This window comes from Mya arenaria, chromosome 11 (assembly GCF_026914265.1).
Source record: "Mya arenaria isolate MELC-2E11 chromosome 11, ASM2691426v1".
NCBI classification, from domain to species: Eukaryota; Metazoa; Mollusca; class Bivalvia; order Myida; family Myidae; genus Mya; species Mya arenaria.
The window spans coordinates 355602-377553 of NC_069132.1; positions in this window are offsets into that span (position 1 = coordinate 355602).

Genomic DNA, 21952 nt, shown 5'->3' on the forward strand with positions numbered 1-21952 from the left:
AGCGGACTTTTGTGTTGATATCGAAACCGATTTTTAAAACAAAACAGTGAAATATTGTTTAAAAAAAGATAAATTTTCTGGTTTCAAAAATAAATATATATAATAATAACCCTTAATCAAAATCTTAACATTTTACTAGTATTTACAATGCTGACGTCTGTGGTTGAATACTTTTAATCATTTAAGTGTGTGTGTGTGTGTGTGTGTGTGTGTGTGTGTGCGTGCGTGCGTGCGTGCGTGCGTGCGTGCGTGCGTGCGTTTGTGTGTGTGTGTGTGTGCTGGCGTGCGTGCGTGTGTTTGTGTGTGTGTGTGTGTGTGTGTGTGTGCGTGCGTGCGTGCGTTTGTGTGTGTGTGTGCGTGCTGGCGTGCGTGCGTGCGTGCGTGCGTGTGTGTGTGTGTGTGTTTGTGTGTGTGTCAAAAAAAAAGTTAAACAAAAACTATTCATCAAGGACATTCAGGTATATTTTTACGAATCTTGCTGATTCGATACTTAGCACAAACAAAGTAAACTATACAACTCCTCGTGCAATCTAACTGTTCATTGAGTAGTTTATTGAAGCTGTATGTAAATAATATACAATTAAAAACGAACAGCATGTGTATAATGATGTTCTCCACATGATAAGAAAATCACGTTGAGTATTGTTATACATGTACTAACAAACTACAAACTACACGAACTATGGAAAAAACTTGCATGTTTATTATAACGCGTAGATATGGAATAAATCGGCTTAATAAGTAATAGTTTGATGACATGAATTCAAATCTATGCGGAGTAAGTGTTGTAAACGAGCCCTTCTTAAGCATATGATTTTAATTCAGGTCATCTTACTGACTTAGAATACAACCTTATTGGCTGACACAAAATCTGCCGCAGGGATTGTTTATCAGATAAGTTGCAGTGAGCGGACCTTTTAATCACCCATGAAAGTTGAAATACTTAATGATTTAACCTAGTATGATTGCCTATCTGCAATTTAATTGGCTGAAAATGTAAGTTGGCTTAGAAATTGAAAAATTGTTAGAGAGTGTTATTATGTATTTACGAAATGAATGGTTTGATTCGACACATAATTTTGTGTAAGAACATACATGTATAAAATCTTTAAGTTTTTACTGGTCTAGATTATATTGTGTTAACTACTCCATGATTGTAGCGCTTCACCTGATTAAAATCAACAACAGCTGGCTGTTGATTGACTTAAATAAAGGTATTGGAATATTTGAGAAACACTGGTCTTTAGACAACATATACGATTGACCACTAAAAAATGTGTCTGATGATTATTGTTAACACACAGAATACTTGATAACAAGAAATTGAAGGAAAAGTGTAACTATTTTTTTACTTAATGAATATGATTAAACAGGGGCTGCTTTCACGAACTTCTTGGACAATATACAAACATGCAGCAGTCTCATATTTCATATACTGAAACCATTTAATTACATTTTTACGAGTTCACAACTTACTTCCAGTGACTTTGAAAAGCATCTTCCAGAAGAGCCTATAATCCAGTTCAGCCGCTGTGTTAAAATCGTCGATAACTTTATGTTCGTATTATATTTGCCTGGTGCTCTGTTAACTTCTAAACTCTCGTCTTGCTGCTTTATAGTCTAGGAAAGGACACATAATGGCTTCCTGTAGGGCATCCCTCTGCCATTCGCTGCCTTCGCATGTTCCGCGCTTTAGTATGTGCGGTTTTCACGTCCTTGTTCCAGTATCGTTTGGTATTAATGTTGAATTTGCTATTTTGGAGATGTTTTTTTCAGCAGCTTTTATAACTCATGTGATAATATCATTTAGAGTGCCTGGTGTCATCTCATCAAAGTTATTATGTTTTGATATATATATATATATACTAACCGTATATTGTGGCTTTAGGGCGGTGCTGGCCTACAAATGACAGAGATGGTAAATTGCTGAATCACGTGATCAGAATGTATTACACCGTCCGATGCCCCTAATCTGAAGTTAGACACACTGATTATAAACGCTTCTTCAACGATATCGTGGTCGATCATTTTGCCCGTCGGCATGAATTTGCTTTCCCGAACCTTTACTCTATCTTGAACAGAGATCAAATTGTTTTTGTTGATAAATAAAGTTAAAAAAGCTGTCTTTGCAGACGGATGTTTGATGTTGTTGTCGATATATTGTATACTAAAGGTCCCTGATGTAATAACGCTCCACATTCAAGATCGAAAAAGATCAAAGATTGTAGGTCACTTAATACATATTTAAAATATTCTACTTCATGATTAGCAGGCATATATTCGCAGAAAATGGTGCTCTATATATGCCTTTGACATCAATGCCTAATATACGATTATTTTCGAAGGTATCTAAAACAGTAAGACATTGTTGTAATGATTTCCTATACAGAATTGCTGAGTCCGGGACATGATAACTGCCGTATTGTAAAGTTGAGACCGGGGCATGAAAACTGCTGTATTGTTATGATGAGTCCAGGGCATGAAAACAACATAAATGGCCGTATTGGTCATTATTAAAATCAACATTAACAAAATCAAAGCTGCCATAGTTTTCTTGAATTTAATTACAGAACAATATTGGCCGTTGTAACAGTTTATGTTCACTGATAAGTGGGATATCAACGCGTTCGCTATCGAGTCATTGAGATACCTGGTAGGACATAATTCCCCGGTAGTTCCCGCTTAAACAGGTTAGATTTATGATCACTGAGATAAAGAGTAAAGTACTGACGTAATGACCAGAATATATTTCAAAGTTAATAACACTAGTACTCGTGAGCAATATCCCATGAATGTCCCGCCGGATTCCAGGCACGATACTCGTTATCGTCATTCCTCAGGTTATCCCAGTAGCTGTCCATGGGGCTGTCAGAACGCCCGTCTGTGTGGTTTTTACCATGACAGCGTTCGTCTGCCCAATCAGGTTCGTACCGTCTGTGCATATACGCCGGAAGACGATCATATATATATATACTCGTACTTATTATCTGAGTTAGATCGGACCTACGTTTGGTTGATACGATTTATTCTCGGCGGCACACATTTCGATTACGGTATCGTGTCTTTTTCTGTCTCAGCTCTTTGACGTCGTCTTAATGATGCTCTTTAGATAGCCACCTCCGATACGAAATGCCATCTGACCAAAAGTAGGCTTTGTGCTTGTGGTGGTTGTAGTCATTATGTGATCGAGTTCCTAGGGTACGTTAATTTTAGCTGACGACCACTGTCTACCGCGAAACAACCGAATATAAGAAACATGGACGTCATTGCCCTTGAAGTAATTGAAGAAGTCTGATTCAGTAGCGTCTGAGTCAATGCGCCGATGTAGTAAGCTACGTTTCGATGCCGTTTAGCTGAAACAAAAAGTTCATAAGAACGGCTATAAAACTTCAAGCCCGTAGAGGCAACGCCTTAGTTTAAATTATACATTACTTTATACGCCTTATCATAGAACAGTAAGTGAAAACACCACAAGGGAAACCATGTGAATTTCCATTTATTCATTATCCTTAATATTTATATAATCGGCCATATAAATCACACTGAACAATACAATCATATTATACATAAATGAGGAACGAGACCATTCGAATGGCTCATCAATAATATTCGGGGATACTTTCTTCGCATAGTCAGTGAAAACACCACGTGTAGGTTTTATTTTAATCCAAGCTCATACATGAACTAGAACAACTCAAAATAATCAATGAAGTATTTTAAAGTAGGATGAGCGGCTTGCGATGTTATCGTATTGATATCTTGTTATCGTTTGTATCAAATAAACATACACACTTGGACCAATATGAAATTTATGATGGACTACTGTGGCCCTTGGACCTTGAAACTGATACCTGATAAAATTATCTAGGTGCCATGTCATTCAGTACTGAATATATGGCAAAGAAGTATAATATGTATTGAATACTTAATACACTGATACGTTTGAATTATATCACACTTTTTTTAAACAGAAGAGAAAGAACGTTGAGATATATTGCGACGGTCGCTGGATTTAATATTCCAGTCTTACTTGAATAGTATGCATAGGAGTAATATGTTGTGCTCACTGTTATTGTAAAATGAACATATAATTAGATGTTGAGCATTGCTCATTTGCTTTGTGATACTGTAAATATACATGGACATCATTCGACCATAACGCTGGATTGATTATCAATCAAAGTAAGTGAAAGAAGGTTTCGTTCAAGATTAAACATTGGTGTTTTTATATTTTTATCAACATACTAATGATGGTGTTTCTGCACTCTGACAGCAATCATCGAGTTTATTGTATGAGTAAAACAACATATTCGGATTCAATAATGATGAACGACAAATGAAAATAAATACCGACGGCAATGCCCACATACTTTAGAAAGAGTAACACGTCCTTAAGGGAAAGTGAAAATGTAAAATCTGAAAACAAAAAACCCCATATAAATATGACAAATTTGTAATGGGCAATAATATTAGTCGTAAATCAAAACTGGCAAAGAGAGTGGAATCGGCAGTAGTTGAACAAGTCAATGCAGTAGTTGTAATTGAACTGGCGGCCACATATACGCGACATACGATCCATGGTACCGCCGAGGGAAGTGAAAGGCAAATTGTGTATACTTCTGAGAAACACCCATACTGTTACGAACTAAATAAAGACGGGACCATTAAATCGTTTGGACACCATACATTGGCTGAGTTAAAAACAAAATATGATAACGAAAACGACCGATTGTTTTACTTCAATAACATTAACGAAGGATTAAAACAGGGATTATTAGACATAGGTGAGATAAACGTATTTAGTGGTGACATTTCTCAAAACCTCTTTGATTTTCATAAATCGGAAGTAAACTTGTTTATTTCAAAAACATTTCCTAAAGAAAGTCAAACACGAGATATCTGCTGGGTAATTGTGTTACCAGCCGGAACGAATGTGCATGACAGAGCTGTTATCAAGCAGGCGGCGAATAATGCGGGACTCAACAATGACATATGTAGGTGTGTTTTTCCTACTGATGTTTTAGCACTTAACGAAGCACAAAAAGCAAGCAGAAACAAAGCTGATCCAGCATTTGACCGAAATATTTTACAAACTACGTTTTTTTACCTTGACAATGGTTTTATTGAAAATTGTTCATATGATATATTTCATGATGGTACAATATGTAACAATTCAAGGAACACGACCAAGATCGATGGTGGATCTATTTGGGAGTGGATTAAGCAGTTCCTCTGTGAAATATTTTCAGACGAATTGATTGATAGGTATAGCAAGAATCACATATACCACTTTCATCAGCTTTGCAAAGATTTTGAGGAACAATTTGGACAGTATGATATTGCAAATGGAGATATTTCTTTGCAATCTAAACACTTGGTAACGGAACATACATATCATTCCTTTGAGTCAATAGAAACACTTATTGCCGATTCAAAGTATAGAGATTCCGTAACATACAATGCTGTAACGTCGTCGTTAGTTTTGTCGAGACAAGTGTTACAACAGATCTTGGAAGATTATGTGGCTATATGTAGATCAAATATACCTAAAACTCAGGTTAACTTGATGTGTTACATTACAGCGAATCAAAGTCCATTCTTTCAAGAAAGTCTTCAGCAAGAGCTTCAAAATAACAACAGTGGTCTATTAGGCAGTTTATCATTTGATAAAGGAAAATCATTAATATCAGACTACTCTTTTGGTTTTGTTGCCATAGACGATTTTAATAAGGAGCTCCATTCAGATCAGAATAAAATTTGTATTTACCCTGACAATACCGGCGAGGAATGTGCTATTTGGGTATTTAAAACTTTGATTCAAAAGGGGGAAATGGTCAATGTTTCCAATAAATACATCTGGAGTGAACCAGTTACTTTTATATCTCGCAGAAAGAAAAAATCGAACCATCAAACATTGTTAATGAGATCAACATCTGACAAACCCCAATTTATAAACGAGAAAGGATTTGAAGTAGCCACCACAATACAAGTCCTCCCTCCCACTGAGGGCTGGACGGATGAAGTAGAGTTTTTGTACACACTCACTTTTATTGAAAAGGGGCCAATAATTCAGGTAGCTGACTTGAAATCTGGACGAAAACATCAAAATGTATTCACATTTAAGCGGAATGTTGAATTTCTTAAATATCCCACTTCAGATGCTATGGAAAATCCAATATTAGCAGGATTACAATCTGACAGTATTAAAAGAAGAGCAACCTATACGTACGGCATCAGGACTGATCCGCTGTTCAAAGAGGGAGTGCATCCAGTACAATACAAATATTTCCTTGAAGGCGATATCAGGTGCAAAGCTGTGTTCCATAAGCTAATACAAAAGGGACAAATGTTAAACCACAGAAAGGTCATTCCTGGACAAAAAGGGTTCCTCTGGCGCCGTCAACTATTTGTAAGTTTTAGATTTATAAGTTGTGGGTTGGCATTTCGTAGTGTTTCGTATCATATTTATCTTATGATCGTGTTGGTAATTGTTTGTGTTTACAATGTTAATCAAAGGTGTCAGTGAAATTCTGATGATTTTTTCCGGCAAATAATTCTAAAAATGACGAATCTATACATTAACTAGGAAATATATATTCTGTTCGGCTTATCTAGATATAAAATTTGGCTAGTATGTAGTATGTATTTTTATATGAGGGGGCAAAGTCCTTGACAAATGTTTTTTTTTTATCAGATTCCTTACAACATATTGCTGCGAAACGCTTTACAAAATATTCATTTGTTTATATTTGAGCTAAAAAGAGGCGCCTTTCAGTATATAAAGCATCCATATATTATATCATTTATGAATAAGGCCACACCAAATTAATGTTTAGTTCCTCGGATTTTTGCCAACAAAAATTGGAGCGAGCGAGCGAAATAAAATGATATTTTTTTGTCAGTTTTCATAAAAACCGAAGCGAGCGAAGAGCGAAAAATATAATTTTCCTTATATTCAATAAAATAAGAAAGATTGTTTAAAATAATTGCCCTTAAACCCATTTTAATGCCATCTTGAACTGAACCTCTAATGGACATTGGGAAAATGTCGGAATACATACCTACTATTTATTCATCCGTGTTTAGTACAAACATTATATGGATAAATCTAATTTCTTATATAATTAAAACGTACTTTAATATGACGATCATTCATAATAATAATTAACCCTGCTTTTAGTAAAACGACTTATATAAATCTACCTGAATCAGTTTAACATCATATGCAACTGTATTTAGACATTACTTAGGATTGATTTTGGATTTGTAAAAAATGATCACTTACACATGATCACTATACACAGGCATCATCAAACATCAGACTACATATAACATAGACTAAATTTTGTTTTTATTATCACAGGAAATGCAATGACATGTGCTTATTAAAACAAAAAGAACAAGGGTATTTTTCAGAGTACTTTTTTTGGTTATTTAGATGATGTTATGCACCAGCCAATTGTATATGCCCCCCCCCCCCTAGGTCCGGAATAGCGGGGACTTTGACTTCCGGTCTCTCAAAACCCGGGTAATATAACCGACCTGCAGGGACACACTGCTGATAAAATCCCTGCCAAATGGCCCCGCAACCCCGAATACCTATGTGAGGCCCATTCCCGACTATGTTCAATATGAAGACAAAACCACATTCACTATGCACTGCGGCGCCGCCTGAAAGGTAAAAACACAGCCCATTGCCTCTGCTGTTCCCGGTATACCCCTGGACCAAGGGCGAGGGGTGGGCAGGGCAGTGGTTACAATTGACAAGTGCATTACAATCCCGGATTATTCTGCAAATAAAAAACAAAATATAAGGTGATAAACATAGGCTTACTTATGTTGAGGTATATCCAGACCAGTGTTTATATCGCTATTTGTGAAAAGATATTTGTTCAACTGTTGTTTTATCAGAATTTGATCAAAAATGAGCTTGATACATCAATTTGGACCAAACAATGACTCAGTTAAGTTGACCTGTCCGATTTCCATTCAAAACGAGTCACTAATTACGCAATATAATCGCTATCAGTCTCAGATACACATGCTTTATTGCATAATAATTGCTTTAAATACTGATCCTTTAGTACATGAGACGATCAACAATGATTTCAAGCATGCTCAAAACATATTTATTGTCAAAAATAAGATTTAATGTCCAAATTTCGAGACACATTGTTTATACCGGAAGCCGCCATTTTGATTGAATTTATCGAAACCCATGCTAAACCGATCGATATACAGTATAAAAACACTACGCATCGGTAACTTCCCTTTACAAAAACACGAAAACTAGCGTAGAAAAAATATACTCGATCATTTTTAGCCTTTAAATAAATTATTACCTGAAAAAAAATCTGCTTGGCGATCAAAATGGAGGTGCGGGCGCACAATAAAAATAAAAATTTTTTTTTTTACATTTTCCAAAAAATAGGAGCGGTAAACCCGCGGAACGAAATATCAATTGGTGTGGCCTAATTCATAATAACAGGTCAATGATACCGGTACACGCTATAAATCAAAGTTCTGTGCAAAAGTGGTTCAAATTCTTAGATTCTTCAAATTATGTGCATCGTTTATATTTCAGCCAATATTTTCAGAAATTCCGATCTAGGTGTGTTGATAAAACAAATGTTCATGCAAAACAAACTTAGGATTAACGGACGTGCAGGCGTTATGACTACCAATAACAAAAACAAACAGTGCATTAACAGGTTGCCAGAACATTTTTGGATACAATAATAAATTAGAACTGTAAAACACGAGCGTATGATGGAAGGGCAGACTGATGTCCGGCTGCTTAAGTCAAAAACCCTGCATGGCGATGTTTTGAACATTTTTTTTCACATTCTGAAATTAGACATCAATATAGATCACTACTGGTTTTTGTTACGGAAAAGACCACATATATGTTGAGCGGTTCAAATCGGTTGCACAACTGTAACGTGATTTGTTTTATGCTCCCAAAGCAAGCTTTTAACGATTATGATCTGGAATATATCTCATTCATTGTCTGTATCAGTAGTTGTGTCTGATTCATTTTAACAATATACACTATAAATAACTAAAAATGAAAAAATGTTTGATAGGTATTAGGCTTTCAAACAAATACGTTTTTTTCGATGCATTAAGATGTAGCTACGGTTTTGATGCGATTGCAGCTTGATGCTCTGTAGTGATATTAGATATATTTTGTGAAATACAAAGACTGATAAATTTCTAATAAAACAGTCAACGTATACATATGAAAACAATCCCTACTGATAATTGGTTTTGGTAGCTGGCTTGTACGCCAATTTGAACGCGACCTTGTCTAAAATGCTGTTTTATTTAATAAACGTTTACTTTGTATATATTTTGTATATAAAGCAATAACATTAACCTAGCATAATTAAAACTGCTACAATTTGTTTTTACTTTATATAAGCGATTGAGATCAAATCACGCTGGCATGTCGTAGCTTTTATGTCCAAAAAGTTCTTAATAAACATCAAATTTATTTTTTTTCCATTCAGTTCAAATGCTTATGTTTTACGATGCAAAACAGAATGATTTCGTATGATTAATAAGCTCAATTTGTTTGGGTGTCATTGCAGAAGTCTTCAATCAAGATCGACTGACATGGTTTTCGATGCAAACAGAAATGTTATGCGCACTTATTTACTCTCGGGTTATTTTAATGTTCTTACGCGGTCATTTTGGCCGCTATAATATATTTTTTTAGTGTCTGGGGGTATAATACCACGAAATTGGTATTGTACCAATGCAAAAAAATGTTAACAATAATTTAAAATAGATTAAATATTACAGTATTTGTAATGAAAACAACTTTTTTGTCAGTGTTGTGTGTTTCAGCGGTCATTATGGACGACATGATGGCTGAAGTATGGCATGAATTTCATTTGATTGCCATTGAAACTTGTTTGTATATTGAGATTAATCAATGTAAAGTTCTGCACAGGATTCAGAACAGTTTCACACGAAGTCAAAGCAATTGTCGATTTGGTAAATTTCAGATGCCATCTTTGACCCATCTTGAATAGTTAAAAATCAGATTCAGGCTACCAATCTGATTATTGTTCTTAGACTCAGTCTTTTGCATACTTACTTCTATATAACACCGCAACATAAAAAATACGACATATATCAATTTAATGCTAGATCAATCAACTTATATATCATTCCGTATATATTGGATCACTGTACATTAATTTAAACGTTTTTTCATAAGGCGTACATGTACCGCTCCCCCTTGGATAATCCGAAGTACATTGAGGACCCATCTGACCAATGTGAGCCAGTACCCTATGACGAGGCAGAGTATTTCTTGGATGAATGGTTGGACTATCCTGCAGTGCTCGATTTTCAGTTGGTTGTGGGAGACACTGCCCTCGAGTCTAAACTATCCGACATGGCAAACGGAAAACTAGTACAGAAGCAGACTTTTCACTTCTAAAGGTTTGATTTCAATACTTGTATCTTAACATTCGGTTTGAAATTCATAGGACAGGTTGAGGAATCAATTGACGCCAAAAGGTTTCTCACATGGGCCCCCATGAGTCTCATGTGTGAGGTCCCATTGAAGTCATTTAATTGAATACCATGGCTAATAACCTTTTTGACAGAAAAAAGGTATGAGTTAGCCTATAAAAGACATTGCTATTTTCTGTGTCTTCATGTGTGAAATATTTTAGATTTCATTGTAGTTTGATGATGCAATCCATGGCCAAAATTTCACCTTTACGGAACTCTGCAGAACGATGCAACGCTGAAAATTAAATTACAAGCAAATCTAGAATATTTAACACGTGAAGAAGCAGTAAATAGCAAACTAATATATAGTAGGCTTAGACATTTATTCATATTCTTTCAGTCAAATAAGAAAAACAGACACTTCCTTGTTTATTTACAACGGTATGTACCCATGTTGAAAAACCCTTTGAACTCGCTTGATTCCCCATCCTGTGGTAGGTAATACTTAACAAATTAAAAATGATATGTGTATATGGTCAATATTGCAATGTTAAAATATACATACCCTTTCTATCGGAAAAAAACATTAACAATTACATAAATAAGGGTAAACTCTACTATTCGCTATATTGATATTTTCATATTTTTTTAAAGTTTTAAATTTATTTCGAATTGATTTTTTTTCTTGACTAATTTCAGCCCAAAACATATTGATGATCAAGACACATCACCTTTTATCTCTTCGATTAAAACACCAATGATAAGATGTTCAAGCCGTGGACAATAACTTACCCCTGGATATTGTTTAACTGCATCAAACTTTTTATTTACTGAGAACAGACATACCTCATATGGCAGTATGGCTTTTGGAGAGAAAAACAATTATTAAACTGAAAATATACCGTGTTCCAGTAAATTGTTTATTGCAATTACTTGACTTGCTAAAGTTGAAAAATGGAGATATTTTGTATTTAGTATTATGATATTTTATAAAACAAATCATACTGAATTCGACTGCAAAGTCATGACAAACCAAGTTGTTGACAAACATGTCTTGTGAATTGCAGAAATTTTGTATTTTGAAAACGTTGTACCACATACTTTGTTAAATGGTTTTGATATATTCAGTGACAAACTGCTTTATGTAAAACCTGTTTTAAATTTCCGGTATATAGCTGGCTATTAATGCTACACAAGATGTGTTGTTATTTTATAATGGAACCTACATCAATTTTTCAGCCAATGATATTGCGGAAAGAAAATCATTAAGTTTGCTTAATCAGTAAGAATTTCAACTATCAGGGATGTTTACAGGTCCGCCTACTGTCAAGCATCCAATACACACTGCCTGTGTCAGATTTTACCTGAACAATGTTTAAGCCAATGAGGTAGCATTTGTAGATAGTTAGATGACCTATATAGGTTTTATTTTCACCCTGATTCAAAATGGAAGTGTTTCCGTTTCCTGGTAGAATGACTATTTCGATAAGTAAATCACTACCACAAACATCTTGGTCTTATGAAGTCCCTTTTTTATTTTGAACATTTTTGACAAAATATATAAGAAACATTTTCGTTAAAGAAACATGTTGTTCAAATTAATCGTTGTCATATGCATCGTAACCGGTAAAATCTACAGTGAAATATCTTGTGGCTCAACATCAATGACTAAACACATTATTCGTTAGGTAACTGCAGGACGGTATTTAAACCTCCTAAGGGCGCACATAGTTAACACCAAAAGGAACCAAATTATATAGCCCTCACAAAGTTTGTTGGTTAATGTCAGATGAACCCAGAACTTTCCATATAATACGCATAGGTCGTGTTTTTAATTCTCATAAATGTCATATAAAAATACGCACATGTTTATGGTTATATTTGGCAAAAGTGTTAGGTAATTGTCGATTCACACAGTTTTGTGCATTTGAACCTGAAGATCAGGTCATCTCGTTGTTCAATGGTTTGGTTGTCTTTGACTTAGATGATCACGTCCGTCTATGTTGTTTCAAGTATATACTTCGAACACTGTATAAGATGAACACATTTAATTGAGTACATGATTTGTAACTCTAATTAACTGCAGTACTGTTTATAATCTATTTGCAATATAGACTTTATTTTATATAGCCTGTATCTTAGAATCGATTTAAGTATGTGTATATATATTTGTATATAGTTAAATATATTTGATTGCAATTATTGCTCACTATTTACTATATGTACATGTATGTTCTTCTTATAGGAGGAAATAAAGAATATATCTTATATTTCCCTATTGTTCGCTATGTGAAACCTAGAAGTAAATAACCCTTCTATATTACCATTATTGGTCATGTTTTGTGACATAAGGTACCAAAAACCTTAAAACTTCCCAAATAGTTCACGGGTTTAATCGCAACAGGTAAAAATCAGCTCTATACTTCCTTAATAATGTGTTGGGTTAAAAGGACTAGACACCAGATGGTCAAAAATCGGCCAATACAGTATTTCCTCAAGCAATCCTTGAATTGCTATTCGAGGTGGTAGGAGGTTGATAACACATCATTTTAAATTAGTAAACCACAGTAAATTGCGAATTGGAAAAAATGTGCAAACACTGCGAAAGATGCATGTGTCGTAAACAAGTTAATACATCAATAAATGCGTTGTTCACAATGATGTCATTTTTATGTAAGTTTTGGTCAATTCCCTTTTTTTCTTGCATTTGTTTCATCTGATGTATTGTCCCTTTAATGCCAGATGGTTTAAAGATCGACTATATTTTACACATAGTTTGTGAGGTTAATGGCAGAACGTATCGATATCGTCTATATTCCACACTTAATTTTCGGGGTTATTCTAAACTTATTCATTTAACATCGATTGTGAAATAAGTTATTAACAACATTATATTAATTTTATCTCTCGCGTTTGAGCGATTTTACTCGAGAGTTTGGTATGAAACCCTTGTGTCTGGCTTGACGACCAAAAACCAAATTCACATGCGCCAATGCCGGGTACCGCCTATGTGAGAAACAAGTGCCCTGATCGGACAACCGGTTAATGGGGTAAATGTCAAAAGGCTTCAAGATTTTGATTTATATCAACTTAAGACTGATTATATTACTCAAATTCTAAATTTTGAATGCGTCATTTCACCGGAGTTAGTTATGAAACTCAATAAATACGTGGGCATGGTCTTTCATCCCCCAGAACAAGCCTTATTTTATTTTTAAACATGTTTGATAATCTTAAATAGCATTGCCATTTTCCTAAATAATAATAATTATTGTCTAAATCTTCTGGCATCTAAGCTGGGCAATGTCTACAACTATACAATTCATCCGTTTGCACAGTGTTCTAAGTAACTATTCGCCAAAATATATAAGTTGAAATAAGAGCATATTCTGTAGACTGCATAACTAATTCTAAATTAAGTTTGACATTGATCAACTAATCCAGTCATAGTTTTCAAACTGGTGTATCATAACTTTTGATTCCATTGTCCTTTTGTTCTTAAAGATTTTTTTTTATTTTCTATGGGTGTTATGGTGGTAAGAATAAGAGAACTTAATATGATTTAAATCTATTTTTAAGCACAATTCTTATACCTAATTTTTTGGGTTAATGCCAGAAGATAAAGTTTTCCAGAAGATACAAAACTTTATAGTTCACAAATAGTTTGAAGTATTAATGCCAATATGTGCCGATTTTATTCTCTAATAAACAGTAATAAAAAATACGTTTACATTAATAATGTTTATAATGCATAAATATTATTTTGCAATGCAAAAGTACTAGACAAATGGTATGTATTAGCCATTAAAAACATTTGTCGGACAGCATTAGTCGCAAGTATCCGTTTTTTATAAGGATGAAAGGCCTTTAAGAAAGAACAATCCGATACACACAGTACCGAGGCTGTTTATTCGTTGACAAAATGAATATTATCCGCTTTAGACTATAATCACGTTTATAGACGGAATAAATTAGTAGGAGTTGTTTAACAGAGACGTAACTCGTATTTGCATTTTAAGTAATATCGTTAGAGTTATGCCGTGATGACGTTTGTTTTGTGACGACATACCACATGTTTTCAGCTCGGAACAAAATGGCAGCATTCTTTTGATAGAAAATATAACTATGAAATCGCTTGCCATGGGATGAGTTATGCCCAATTCCCGGTTCAAAAATAGGACAACTGCAAGGGGTAGAGGGGTAAAGCCCGGCAACCGGCGACATGATGCGGTTACAATGTCATCTGCAGTGGATCGTGTATGAAATTTGCGGACACGTAACATTCAGCAAAGGCGTGCGAATCCGGGCACAGGTTCTCGCCTCGCCATCAACCTCCGATTATTACAGCGACCTTAACAACAAGCTTAAAACAGACTGCTGACGGGCCACTATGCCAATGGAATTTGGCTTCCGCAGGTGCAGGTACACAACAATTGATACCCCAGGCACCGAATCAGCAATCGTCATCCATCAGTGTTTAGACGCCAGTGCAGTGGACTAGGGCTTCCACGAGTTATGCTGAAAGCGGGCAACCTACGTTATCCACGATACCAGAAATGTCGGTCACCAATCCCATCCCGGGCAACCAGACAATAGTTCCGCTTACGCGTCGCTAGCAGGGTGGACCATACCAGGGCCGATTTTCCCAACGACTCATGCAGTTCCAGTCGCCCAGCCAACAGCCCTCCAAGACAGCGGTTTCGAGAGTGGCCGAACCCGCTTCTAGGACGACCCAAGGCATGGCAACATTTCCAACGAATACATAAGATGTGAAAAATCCTTTGATATCGTTGAATTCCTCAGAAATTGATGCAATTGTTTCGGATCAAACTAAGGAAAATATTTGGAAAAGCAAATATGTAGATTTAACTTTCCTTTTTAAAACTAATGTTCAAAATGAATTTGACAATAATGTACAATTGACGTTAACTTATCATCAGTCGATGTTTAAACCACAGTCTAAAGTCAATTGAATAGAAAATATCGACAGATGGACTGACGCTTACATACCTTATGCTTTGATTTACATACAAATGCACCCATGTAGGGCTTATGCGACTTTAAGAACATGGCAACTGTTACGGAGGCTGCTTAATCGAACCGCTGTGGCAGTTGTTTACAGTACAATATCCAATTTAGTCTCCGTATGGCTAATGACCCTGCAATGTCATGGTCAAATATTGACGGTCATTTACGGATAACTTGTAGTCTGTTTGGAACCTACAGCGGACGTTGAGCGATGTTGAAGCCAAAAACTGTAGGTCCATGTTTTGATTTTAACTACAAGGGAGGTTGTTTTAAATCCTTCTGTAAATACGCTCATGCATGGTTTGCAAAGTGGTTCACCCATTTGTTAATTGTAGCAGGTCTTGTCCTCAGGGCGTCGTCCCAACGTCAGGGGACGTAACTCTCTCTAATGTGTGCCCCCAGTTTGGAAAGCGGTTCACCCCCTTCCAGAAAAACAGGCCACATCTCCCTGAAACCGCAACGCATAGTTTTCGTCCCTATCATTGAAAACGGTAAAACGCAGTCAAATGTGACCTTTAAGACGGTTGCTTGATCAGTATCCTAATAGCCATGATGCCGAGTATTTTAAAAATTGTTTTGAAAACGTGTTTCCTCAAGGTTTGTCTGGGCTTCGTGAATGAAACAATTTGAAATCTGTTAACGGTCATAATTATAATGTTAGGTAAAAACCGTTAACGGAAGTAGAGGCTGGGAGAATGTCAGGACCGTTTGTTAATAAACCAATTTCAAATTTAAGAATTTCGCCTATTGGACTAGTGCCAAAACGTACAGGTGGTTTCAGACTGATCACACACATGTCATACTCTTACTTAGAAAGTGTAAATGATTTCATTGACCCAGAATTAGAAAAGGTTCGATACTCAGATTTCGATAATGCAGTTCACATGGTGAGACGCCAAAGTAATAGCACATGGATGGGAGAACTGGATTAAAAAAAAGCCTTTCCTTGTTTTCCAGGGTATTTTAATTTATTAGGCATTTAGGCTGGTGGTCTGTATATTATTGAAAGTGCATGCCAGTTCAATTGGTCAATTAATTGCACTACATTCGAAACATTCTCAACATTTCTTGAATTGGCTACTAAAATAAGGGCGTCCCACTTACTTGAAACATGTTAACAACGAGGTCCAAATCATGATATGGTTAACGTATTTGAGACACGTTCACACCCATTGCAAAGATACTGACCTGTGAATCTCTAAGGCAAATCAACATCAGTTTCCATTTTTAATATATTGTACTGTAAATTCTTCAAATACTGGAAGGTTAGTAAAAATAAGGTACAGAACGCAGGCCAATAACCAACGTAGAGTACATAAAGAACAAAGGATGACGTCACAAACATGTTTAATATAGGTTTCGCGTGTTATATGTGTGGTAATATGGATCGCCAATTCCTTATTTGGTTTTGAATGTTCATAAAGAGAACAACGAAAAGAATAATAAACTATAATATAGCCGTAAACTGATTTGCGTACGGCTAGCTTAGTTTTTAAAATATATTATAACAAAAATACTTTACAAACAAACATCCGTTCTGTTGTGTCAATTTCACCGAGAACGTTCACTGATGTAATTTAGTGATTTTTCCATAGCTCAATCTCTGCATGAAAGTATTGCAAATTCCAACAAAATGAAGTCGAGTTTACAGCCGCATTGATAACCAAATACGTATGAAAAGTGTTAATAGCTGAAAGAACAAATAAGTAAACAAATTCTTTTTTCCTTCGACTATTATCAGAAGTCGAATTTCAATTACAAAATGATAAGATCCGGCGAGTCAATAATAATTTGTTAGTCTTCGAATTGCGTTACCCTTGCACTTAGCGAAAAAACCCTCTTGGTTCCCTGGTCATTTGCTGTTCAAACTATTTCCGTAATATACTATTTCGCCATTTTGTTTGATCTGTAGTTCACTAATTAAAGATGATGCGTTATTAATTAATGCAATTTTATCGCAAGCGCCATAATTTGATTTATCTGCTTTGAAGTTTAAATGAAAGTAGCCATTATACAAAACAAATTTGAGTTTCTAACATTCTAAGTAAAAGTATAACCATTTTTTGTTTTATTTTCATGTGCTGGTTGAGAAAGTGGCGTATCTAGTTGAACTGGTATGTGTTCATAAAGCTTGACGTATTCAATACTTTATCATATTTTTATCTATTAAAATAGGAGTGGGTAACGTTTCTCTTATAATAAAGTTCCTGTTCAAATGTTAAAACAAGCATGTATATCTCTAGCATACAGTTGCGACTGATTAGTTGAGATTATTGGAGTATATTAAAAAATATGCACCGGAAGTTAATTTTTACCTAAGTCCTTGGCCTTTTGGTTAATGGTTATTTTATTAAGGCAAAAATCACATGTATGCCCGGGTGATCGAACACATGAGAGCTAAAAGTATTTGCAAAAGTAATTAATGAGGCTTGCCGATTTACCTAGCCACCCAGAGTGCCTGGAAGTCAGAATGTTTATTTACCCCGCATGCATGTTACTCACGTGCAATTCCCATAGTTGTGGAATATATTGCATATGGTATTCAAGATTATCTATGTCCCTTAATTTAATGCGTTGACTCTATATAGTTTCAACCAATCTTCAAAAGAATATATAAACATTTACCTTGTTCAACAGATCCGACCCGACCAGTTACGAAATGCCGAGGGTCGGATTTTTCATCCGCTCGGAATATACGTTGCTTTCAGCCACTCCAGAAGTGAATGCACAGTTGTTAACTTACGTCAACGTCATTACGCGCAGTAGCTCAAAGTTAATATTTATGTGGAAAACTACAGAAACAAGCTCAGTAGCAAAAAGTTTAAACATAAAACCCGTTTAATTGCACCGTTTGAACTCCAAAGACATAGAACACAAAAACAACAAATCACAAACAAGAAACATGGAACAACAGCACAAACCACTTGCGTATATACCGTATAAAAAATAGGTATGTTTATCAAGGAGTGTTAGGTACCGCCTTGGAACGGTCAGTAAAATTTAAATTTACTGGGGGTTAAACCAGTTTGTGTGCACACCTCACTCTTATCCCAACAATCCCGAATGAAGTAAAGACGAAAATGGTTAAACTTACCAATGGGTACCAAATAGTTATTTGACTTACTTACCAAAGTATACCAAATAGTTATTTGACTTTCTTAAGGCTCAAAATTTGACCCCTTAAATGGTGATTGCAATGTGTATTACAATTATAATATATAACCAACCAATTTCACAAAATCTTTAAATAGTGATTACAACCAAAACATGATTGATAATTAATATTACGCTTTTATATACATGTTAATATTTTTACTCATATCTCATATCCCGAGGTATCCATTTTTACATCCATTGTAGATACCCAAATTTGTCCAATGTATTCTTGTTGACTTTCAAAGAAAGTACAGTTGTGTGAGTAGTTACCACTTTTGCGCATTAATCATAAGCGCATGTCAGAAAATGGTTATTTTGAACAACAAGGTAAAGAATTCAATACTAGAAAACAGTTAGTGAAAAGTTAAAGAATCTCTCTAGCTCCCTTAGCATTTCTCTTAAATGTTGCAGTAAGATCTTAACATTCTCCTTAATTGTTAAAGGAGAAATCTAAGAATATTTTGAATACTGCCTGTTGTATATTTGAAACAAATAGAATACCTTTTTAATGATCTTCTAAAACATTGGCTTTACAAGTATTTGTCGTCCCTACAATATCCGTAGTATCTATTATGCACTACATGGGCTATATTGATCAAACTTATCAGAAGTTAGAAATCTTAAATATCCATTAGTTACATCCTACGATATTATCTCCTATTTTCCATTACCATTTATGATATATCAATTAAATGAATACATTTCAGGCAGTTGATGTGGGACGATATTACTAATTGTTTTGTAGCTCATACAAAGGCAGAAATTCTAGAGATCCACGAGCGTCAAGCCAAAAGCTGTAACGGGGAAGTGGCCTCTAGTGTTAGGCGCAAGAGGTGCCATGCATGTGAAATGTTGTCTTCATTTGAATATAAGATTTTAAAAATATGACGTGATTAATGCTAGCAATATTGTTTGATAAGTTTAATTGATTCATATTGTCATTGCATTATTCATCAAAATGTCTGTTACAGAAATCGAACACTCATGTTTGGTAAATTTGTCATGTTGTCAGTAAATTTGGCAAATTGTTGTCGAGTCCCATTCAGACTTTACCAGATATTGCAAACTGGTCAGATGGTATTCGCAAATTCTCATTACAAGACCTTTGATTTATCATGAGAACAAAGTCTATAAGTTAACTTGTACTAACTAGGTTATTGGCCTGCCCGATGGTAAGGCACTAGCTGGACGACTTGATGACGCAGATGGCAGAAAGGGCAAACCTGAAATCAATGGAAAATGAGAAGCGACTGACACTTACCAGTGCCTGAAAGCGACTGCCTAAGAAGCTCCTTGAAGCAAATGTACTCGATGCACAGGCAATAATGATAACGGGTCACAAACATGTTGAATTTCTGAACAACTACTAAGAGCTTGGGGATGTCCAGCATGTCGGCCCTTCCCTCCTTAGCTGTATATGTGACCCCCACAGGTCCAGCCGTCAGCCGCGAGTTTGTTCTATGGCCATAATTTCTTAATTAAGCCTTGGATATAATGGCAAAACGTTGAAAATTACTTGTCTTCTGTTTATGAGGATAAATTCCCTACAACAAATATTAAGTTTAATTTAACGTATTCACACAAGTAAGCTTTCAGTCGTACTTAAATAGATAAGTAGTTTCGTGTTATCATTAAAACCGTTTTGTTAAGCCTTTCAGTTCACTCGTATATGTCTCTTTATAAGGCTTATTATTTGGATGAAGATTTTACAAATATGTATTATAATTTTATTTTTGTAACAGTATCACATGAAGTAAATTATTAATTATTAAGAATGTGCGGAGTGAGTATAGCGATCGAGCCCTCGAGTATTTAAGAAATTACTTCAGGCTATCTTACTGAGTTAAAATACATCTTTATTGGCTTATACATTGTCAACGCAAACTCTGACGCAGTGAGTGTGTATCGGATTGCAATTGTAGGACCTTTAAACACGCGCGAAAGTTGCCGTTCTTAATGATTGAGTGTTTTAATTAATAATTGCAGGTCTGCAATTTCATTGGCTGAACATGTAGGTTGTATTCTAAATCATGTGTTTGTTGCTTATTCCCAAAGTTAGTAAAGCAATGCTTTTTCATTATGAAAGTTTAAGATCACACAGTTATATACCTATCATTTACAAAGGCAGACTGTGATGGTTTATTATCGTTTCAAGCACTCAGTGCAATGTATTTTGAATAATGTTTGCATGAGGTACTCGCAATTGTATTCATTTGTCTGCAGATAGAGCAGGGATCCCTAATCAAAGAAGTACTTGGGTGTTACATATTTTGATTATTGATTGTTTTGTTTTTCTTACAATTCTCCAAGTTAAAGCTGCACTATCACAGATATACCAGTTTTACAACTTTTTTTATTTTTTATCTTGGAAAGAGCAAATTTTTGCGTAAATATCTGCAAACAAATGAATAAAGGATTGCTTACAAAAATCAGATCGTAGATTTTCATATTTCCGTTCGAAAACTAATGTTTTATGGCTTAAACCGTTATGCACAAAACATCTATTTTTGAAGTTAAATATAAAAAAATTGCGATCAAATGTTTTGTCAGCAGTCTTATATAACTGGTTTTCATGGATCTTCACAAACATTGGCTTCTTCCAAGACAAAAAATAAAAAAAGTTGCTAAAACGTTCAATCTGTGAGAGTGCACCTTTAAAGCATTTTTCGATAATAATTACCATTGACTTTGTTACTTTATTTGGGATTGTAGGGATAAGTGTGAGGTTGTGTACAAAAACTTGTTCAACTCAACAGCATATTTACATTTAACTGACCTTTTGAATGCGGTACCTAACAACCTTGATAAACACCCCTAACTTATATATATATATATATAATATACCTAGTGTGTTGTTTGTGGAGTTTGGTACTGACTTTACATGTTTCTGGTTTGTGATTTGTTTTGTCCTCTGTTGATCCTGTGCCGTTGAATAGGTTTTGTGTTTGAACTATCGACTTTTGGCTATATTTCTGTAGTTGTCTATATTACTATTTTAGTTATCTATTTTTGCAATAAATGCTGTTCATAATTACCGAATGAAAAGTCCAGTATCGTATGTTCATATCTGATAATAAACTTAACATGCGTCATTTGAAAATAACTAGGTTTTCCCGTGGATCTATATAGATATTATCTCATGCACTAGTATGTGTTGATATACATGTGACCGACTTTCAGTTCAGTCGTTTCATATCTGATGATACGTATTGATGTTGGTGTCCAATTGTCTGTTCTTTAAGTTTATATTCATTCAAATAATTTCCGGCATTTATCAATTGAAGTCTTAGATTGTGAT